Source organism: Jaculus jaculus, chromosome 8 (genome assembly GCF_020740685.1).
Source record: "Jaculus jaculus isolate mJacJac1 chromosome 8, mJacJac1.mat.Y.cur, whole genome shotgun sequence".
Classification (NCBI taxonomy): Eukaryota; Metazoa; Chordata; class Mammalia; order Rodentia; family Dipodidae; genus Jaculus; species Jaculus jaculus.
The window spans coordinates 94,841,569-94,849,141 of NC_059109.1; the positions used below are offsets into that span (position 1 = coordinate 94,841,569).

Below are 7,573 nucleotides of genomic sequence, written 5' to 3' on the forward strand. Positions count from 1 at the left end.
GGATAAACACAATGGAATACATTCATATAATGGCACATTACTCATCCATCAAAAAGGAAGGGCCCAGGAACATGCCTATTTGGTAGAATGCCTAGCAGGTGGGAGGCCCATCCCCAGAACCACTGGGAGAAAAAAAAAGGAGGGGGAGATAAAGTACAGTTACATAGTCATGGATGATGCTTAAAAACACTATGTAAATTGGGCATGGTGGCACACGCCTTTAATCCCAGGCAGAGGTAGGAGTATCACTGTGAGTTCAAGGCTACCCTGAGACTACAGAGTGAATTCCGGGTCAGCTGGGCTACAGCAAAAAAAAAAAAGAAAGAAAGAAAGAAAAAGAAAAAGAAAAAGAAATGAGAGGCCAGACATAAAAGGTTATCTATTAAATAATTCCACTTGCTTGCAGGAACACCCATATAATACAAAAACGTGGAGCACTGATTGCAGGGGAGGGAGAATATGTAATAACTGATAGATATAGGATTTTTGGTTGGGGTGGTAAAAATGTTCTGGAACTAGACAGTTGTAAAACTTTTCCAAAACACTGAAATTTACAATTAAAAAGAATTTTATAGTGTGAATAACATCTCATGCAACGGGTGCAACATACAAACCGTATCTTTTAGTTATAAACCTATTTTACACACAGAGAGAGATCAGAAATCGCTTAAAGAAAGCAAGAAATAATAAGACTGAAATGCTGAGCTGGGGGCTGAAGAGATGACTTAGCAGTTAAGGCGCTTGCCTACCAAGCCAAAGGACTCAGGTTCAATTCCCCAGGAGCCACGTAAAAGCCAAATGCAGACGGTGGCACATACGTCTGGAGTTCTGCGGTGGCTGGAAGCCCTGGCGCGCCCATTAATTTACTCTCTCTTTCTCCCTCTCAAATAAATTTTTTAAAGTGCTGAGTTGGTGCAACTAAAGGTGATGGGTCTAAATATTTCTGCATTTCCCAGAAATTCGTTAATAGCCATTGCTTTTTCTAAGTAGCGAGAGAGAATGGTTTTTATTTACCGCCAACAGAAAGGGAAATTTGTAAGCTCCCAAACGTGTAAGCAAAAAATCCTGAGCTTAAGATCAGAGATCTTAAGTCACATGTTCCCCAGTATACCTTTCCTTCCTCTCCCCCGGCAGAAGCAAGTCAAGCTGAACTTCCTTCCGGAACACCTTGCCCTCTACAACACTTCCAGCTCCTCTCCAGCTGCTTCACCCACACGGCCCGGGCCTCCTCTACCCTGGCACTGATGGCTAGTGTCACGCGGGACGCTAAGCGGGCCTCCATGGCACCACGGGAAGCCTTGACCTCCCCTCCATCACGACCCCCCGGGACGAGGACGCACGCTCGGGGATGTCCGAGGATCTGAGGGACTCCGAGGCCCCAGCAGCCTGCGGGCGAAACCGGGCAAGAGGCGCGGAGGCCGCCAAGCCCGGAGACAGGATGAGAAGCGGGGACGGGTCCGGGCCCCACGCGCAAGCGAGACAAGGGAGCCAGGGACCGTTGGGGCCCGTGCTGAGGCCAGGGCTCAGGGTCCGGCGGGTCCGGACAGGAAGCCACTGCTAGCCAGCGGGGACACACGGAGACGGACGGAGGCTCGGCGCGGCGACGCGGACAGCGTGAGACAGAGAGGGACACTCACCCGCGTCAGCGCAGAGCCCGCGCGGCACCGGAAGGAGTCGCTCGCCCGTTGCCAGGGTGAGGAAGCGGGGAGTGGCGTACGGCCTTCCCATTGGCTGCGCGGGCCACACGTGGCCGGAAGCAGGCGCCGCGCGGAGTTGAGGCTCTGTCGGTGGCAGCTCACCTGTTCTAGAGGTGAGGGCGGAACTGCGTGGGATCTCGGGGATCTCTCTTGGTTGGTTTTTGTTTTTGTTTTAATTGCTTATAGCTGCGCAGTCGCCGCTACCTACCTCGTCTTCGCTGCGCCCGGTGATTAGCTGGTAAGACGCTTGCGTGTCTGCACCGTGTTTTGGCTGACGCTTGGTACAAGAAATGAACGGAAAGTAGACAAGCACTGATGGAAGTGTGGTCCAGCAACCCTTCCCTTTGAGTACAAGTGGGGAAAACCAGTATTCTGCCTGGGTTGCATAGGAGAAGTATTGCGGGCGGTGAGGTGGCGGGGGTTCAGCCTTGCCCTACTGAGTAGGAAAATGTGGTTGGCCTTACTTTTGCACTTAAGACCAAGACCCAGTAACACTTAATTTCTTTTTTCCTTGTAAATACCGTGAGCCCTTTAACACAAATTCACCCTCAAGCCTGATTTAGGGAAACAGACATTGGAAGAAATAAAACAGTGCAAGTTGAGTTCTTCATCTGGCATGTTTGGGATGACAAACCCTTTGGATTTTAGACTTCTTTCAAATTTTTTAAAATATTTTACTTTTATTTATTTGACAGAGAAAGAGGAAGACAGAGAGACAGAATGGGCGCGCCAGGGCTTCCAGCCACTGCATGGAACTCCAGACGCGTGCTCCCCCTTGTGCATCTGGCTAACGTGGGTCCTGGGGAATAGAACCTGGGTTCTTTAGCTTTGCAGGCAAATGCCTTAACCGCTAAGCCATCCCTCCAGCCCTTTTATATTTTAGAACATCTGGGATATCAGGGAGTTCCCAGTCTCCCGGGGTTTCTACAGCCTGGGGTTGCAAAGTAGGTGTTTTCCCACTTCCTCACCCCACACCACCTCTGAGGCCACCAAGCAGGGTCAGGGCCTTTGAGAGAAGCCCTGTAGCCCAGGCTGCCCACAAACTCAGTAATCGTCCAGTCTCTGCCTCCCAAATGCTGGGATTACAGACATAAGCCACCAATGCTTGGCTTAATAAATGTTAATTTTAAAATAAAGTAAATCTCCATTAAGTACAGGCTTTTCACCAAGAAATTTGCAAAGAACCAGTTTTCTCAAATAGTATACAAACATTTAATAAACCAAATTGTCCACCTTGAGAGTAATCATTCTCAAAATTGGAATATAATGATCACTGTCTTAATTGGGAGGTGAATTTTATATAACATGGGAATTAATTTATTCAGATAATTAAACTTTATGCAAAACAGTAGAGGTTACCAGAAGAATGAAGATTTTAAAGGAGAACTAGAGATTAAAATCCAGTCAATCCCATAAACCACTCAACACCAAGGAGCAGTTGTAACAGTCAAGGTGTAGCTATAGCTATAGAAAGACAAAAGAGGCAAAATCGGCCTGGTGTGATGGCACACACCTTTAATCCCACCACTGGGGAGGCAGATGTAGGAGAATCACTGTGAGTTTAAGGTCAGCCTGGGCTAGAGTGAGACCCTAACTCAAAAAAATAGATCAATAAATAAATGAGGCAAAGCCTAACCCTAGACAATATATTGTTTAAATATGCACACACATTTATGGGGGTGTGTATGGATAATGAATATAGCAGTTTTCACTGTGGGGGTCCCCAGACCACTTCAGCGGTCACTGATGTTAAACTGGTATTTTCTGTTAATATGTTTATTTGCCTCTAATTTTCATTCTTTCATGAGTTAAATGTATAAAAAGTTCGTAGAAGGTCGGACATGGTGGCACTTGTCTGTAATCATAGCAGTCAGGAGGCTAAGAAGGATCACAAATTTGAGGCCAGTCTGAATTGCATAGTGAGACCTTGTCTGGAAAAAAAAAGGCTGTACATAGCATATTTGCTATTACAACTAACTTATAAAACTATCTATTGGCTTTGCAGACACCACTGTTCCCCAGGGTCAACATCACTGTGCTGTTCAATGTATCTGTCAGTGTTGGGTGGAAAGCTCTTGGGCCATGTCCCATCGAGCTGTCTGCAGACCAGTTTCCAAAGACATCAGAAAACTTTCATGCTCTGAGCACTGGAGGGAAAGGATAGGGATAAGGTTTCTTGCTTTCATGGAATTATTCTAGGATGCATTTGCCAGGGTGGTAACTTCACATATCATAATGGCAAGATTATCTCTGCAGAGAGATTTGATGATGAGAATTCCATTCTGAAACAGAGGTCCAGGTAACCTGTCCATGAGAAATACTGGACCAAATACAAATGGTGCCAGTTTTCCTTCTGCACTACCATGGTTGGATGGCAAGAGTGCCATCCTTGGGAAGATGAAAGATGGCATGAGCATTATGGAAGCCATGGAGGGCTTTGCATCCAGGAATGGTAAGAAGAGCGAGATCACCACTGTCTACTATAGACAACTCTAATGCATTTGACTTGTGGGCATCTTAACCAACAATGCATTCCTTCTGGGCTCGGGAAATGTGATAGTTTGAATAGATGGCCCCTAATATATTCAAGGCTTTATTAGTTTGTGCTTCGTATCTACAGCCACCTGGCTGGAGGCAGTGTCACTGGGCAGATCTTAAAGTGTGGTGGTGGGTTTGAGATTTCAATCTAAAGATAGCAAAGTGTGCTAGCTAGAGTTCCTGAAGTGTGTTGTGCTGTGTGGCTTTTGGCCTTATGTGGCTTAGGCTTATGCTTCTCTTTCTTTTTGGTCCTGTGAAAGCAAGCCAGGTTCTTCTGCCATTATGGAACTTGCCCTGGATCTGTAAGCTTCAATAAATATCCCTTCCTCCATAACTGTGCCTGGTCTGGAAGTTCATCTCAGCAAACCTGAAGTTGTCTGCTACAGGAGAGCACCCCAGTACCCCATCTGCTCACAGTATCCTGTAGTCTTCATGCTCTCACTGCAATTCTTTGGTTCTTTATTTTCCTTATTCCCCTCCAATGCTAGCTGGAGTAGAGAACTGCTTTTATGATTATGAATAGAAACTAAATAGTAGTTTAAATGAAAATGAAAATAAATTACCACTTGTCAAATTGGTGAAAGAAAATTATGCACAATTATAAAGTTGTTAAAATATAACTTCATTTACTTGTGCCAGCAAAACACCTATGATCCCAGCACTTGGGAGGCTAAGATTTGGCAAGTTCAAACAAATGCTTCTTTCCACACACAATCTCTGTGCTGATGAATTTTCTTTATACTTTAGCCAGCCTATTACATCACATTAAATACAAAAGAGTATATCAACCACTTGTGGCAATTTTCAATTTTTTAAAAAGTATTTTTTATTTCTTTATTTATTTGAGAGAGAGGAAGAGGCAGAGAGAATGGGCATGCCAGGCCTCCAGCCACTGCAAACGAACTCCAGACACATGTGCCCCCTATTCATCTGACTTATGTGGCTCCTGGAGAGTTGAACCAGGGTCCTTAGGCTTCACAAACAAACACCTTAACCACTAAACCATTTCCTCAGCCCCAGGTGTGGTAATTTTCTGCCTATAACCCAAGCACTCCTGAGACAGGAAGATTGCTGCAAATTTGAGGTGCCAGCCTGGGCTACATAGTAATAACCAGTCTAACTAGGGCTATATAGAAAACACCTGGCTCAGAAATCCAAAGTGGAGAAAAAAAAAATGAGAATCCATCAGACATAAATGAACTTGCAATAATGCTAACAAAAAGATAACACCATGCCCGGTTTAACAGTGACATATTTCAATAAAGAACATATTTTCTCAAGATAAAAAGTGGGGCAAAGAGTCAGGCATGGTGGCGCATGCCTTTAATCCCAGCACTTGGGAGGCAGAGGTAGTAGGATCTCCATGAGTTCGAGGCCACCCTGAGACTCCATAGTGAATTCCAGGTCAGCCTGGGCTAGACTGAGACCCTACCTCAGGAAAAAAAAAAAAAAAAAGTCACTGTTAATATGTTATAGATCTATTACTTTAAATTATTGTTTTATACTTCAGTTTTAATTTTTACCATATAAATATTAATAGCTAAAACCATTAGCATACTCTAATGGAGGGAGGGGAAAGTAAGGAAATAACCCACCATGTTATGTAATAGGAAAGAGTTTGACTCAGGCACTGTGGGGTAAACACAGCCATCAGCAACCACTCCTTTTCTGGTTCCTGGCTTCTAAAACCCGTGAGTATATAATGAAATACTTGTTCTTTTGTATCATTCAACTTGTGATGGACTTTTACCCAGAAATATGAATGGAAAGAGGCAGGAAAAAGAAAAAAGGAAGGCGTTAAAAATCTACACATATGCTTCCATTTCTTCAATAGTTTTCAAAGCCTGTATTCTCCACTTCTATGTGCATTTTAATACTCGCCTCCCAGTGCTGTCTGTACACTTTTATCTAAATATCCACACCTACCACACATACTGGCCTCAAAGATTCATTCTAAACTGACCAATTTTAAAAATTGTTTTTGAGACAGGGTCTTAATACATAACCCAGGCTGATATGAAACTCACAGTCCTCTTACATCAGCCTCACAAGTGCTAGGATTACCAGTCTGTATTATGCTCCCTGCCCGACCCAGTTTTTCAGATGTCCAACCTAATTGGGTATAGTAGCTCAAAGGTCATTTGAAATATCAAGAATGAACAATTGTGAATGCATTCAAGATGTGAATATGAGCTGAGCATGGTGGTGCTCGCCTTAAATCCCAGCACTCGGGAGGCAGAGGTAGGAGGATTGCCATGAGTTCGAGGCCACCCTGAGACTACATAGTGAATTCCAGGTCAGCCTGGTCTAGAATGAGACCCTACCTCCAAAAACCAAATAATAATTATAATAATAACAATGTGAATATGGAAGGTCTCTCTATTAGCAAATCTCTGGGAAAAATCAGGTTACTTCATTGTTTACTCCTCTCCCAAACCCCGAATGGCAGCTAGCTGAAAAGTTGTTTCCCTCATCTCCAGTGGTGTCTGCTGTCCATGATCCAGAACACTGGAGGCCAGACCTCCCTGTAAGGGATCTCTGGGAGCCCCAATTCATTTGTTAAGCCTGAAAAGCAAAATTTCACTTGGTCCTGTGTCATTTTTCTTCTTGTTGGTCCCTGAACAACATAATACAACAACTACATGCACCACATTTACATTATATTAGGGATTATGATTTATCCATAAATGACTGAAAGTATACAGAAGGATATGCATATGTTATAGGAAACACTACGTCAGTAAGGGATGTGAGGGTTCCTGGATCGTGGTACAAGGAAGGCAGTGTCCTGAACCAATTCCCCACAGTTATCAAGGGACAACTGTACCTTATCACTTGCATCAGAAATGTTCCCTGAGGGCTGTAGAGATGGCTTAGTGGTTAAATTGCTTGCCTGTGAAGCCTAAGGACTCAGGTTCAATTCCCCAGAACCCATGTAAGCCACATGCACAAGGAAGTACATGTGTCTTGAGTTTGTTTGCAGTGGCTGTAAGCCCTGATGTGCCCATTCTCTCTCCTCCCTCCCTCCCTCCTTCTCCCTCTCTCCCCCCCCCCCTGTAGATATATTATCTGCCTCTTTCTGTCTTTCAAATAAATAAATATTTTAAAAAAAACAAATGTCCCCTAATGGTGGAATGGTATATTTGCTTTTAGTTGTATAACAAGTTACTACAAATTTAGTTGCTTGGAATATGAATTTTGTCTTTCACAATCAAGCATTCAGGTCTCACAAGGCTTCAGTCAGTATCTGTCTTCAGAGGCTCAGAGTCTTGCTCCAGGCTCAGGCAGGTAGGTATCTGAATTCAGTTTCTTGTAGGTATAGAACACCTGACAGCTTT

General features: G+C 44.1%; 1 protein-coding gene across 9 annotated transcripts in view; it reads right to left on the reverse strand.

Moving 5' to 3' along the window:
• Tasp1 (taspase 1) overlaps positions 1-1,671 on the reverse strand; it is a 314,575-nt gene extending 312,904 nt beyond the window's left edge. For 7 of the 9 annotated variants that reach the window (XM_045157519.1, XM_045157516.1, XM_045157517.1 and 4 more), the window contains exon 1: positions 1,112-1,217. The gene's annotated coding sequence lies outside the window, so the exon portion shown is untranslated. Of the gene's footprint in view, positions 1-1,111; positions 1,218-1,340; positions 1,452-1,637 lie in introns of those variants that run through there. The other 2 variants (XM_045157512.1, XM_045157513.1) reach the window with 2 other exon arrangements.
• Between the last annotated feature and the right edge of the window lie 5,902 nt (positions 1,672-7,573).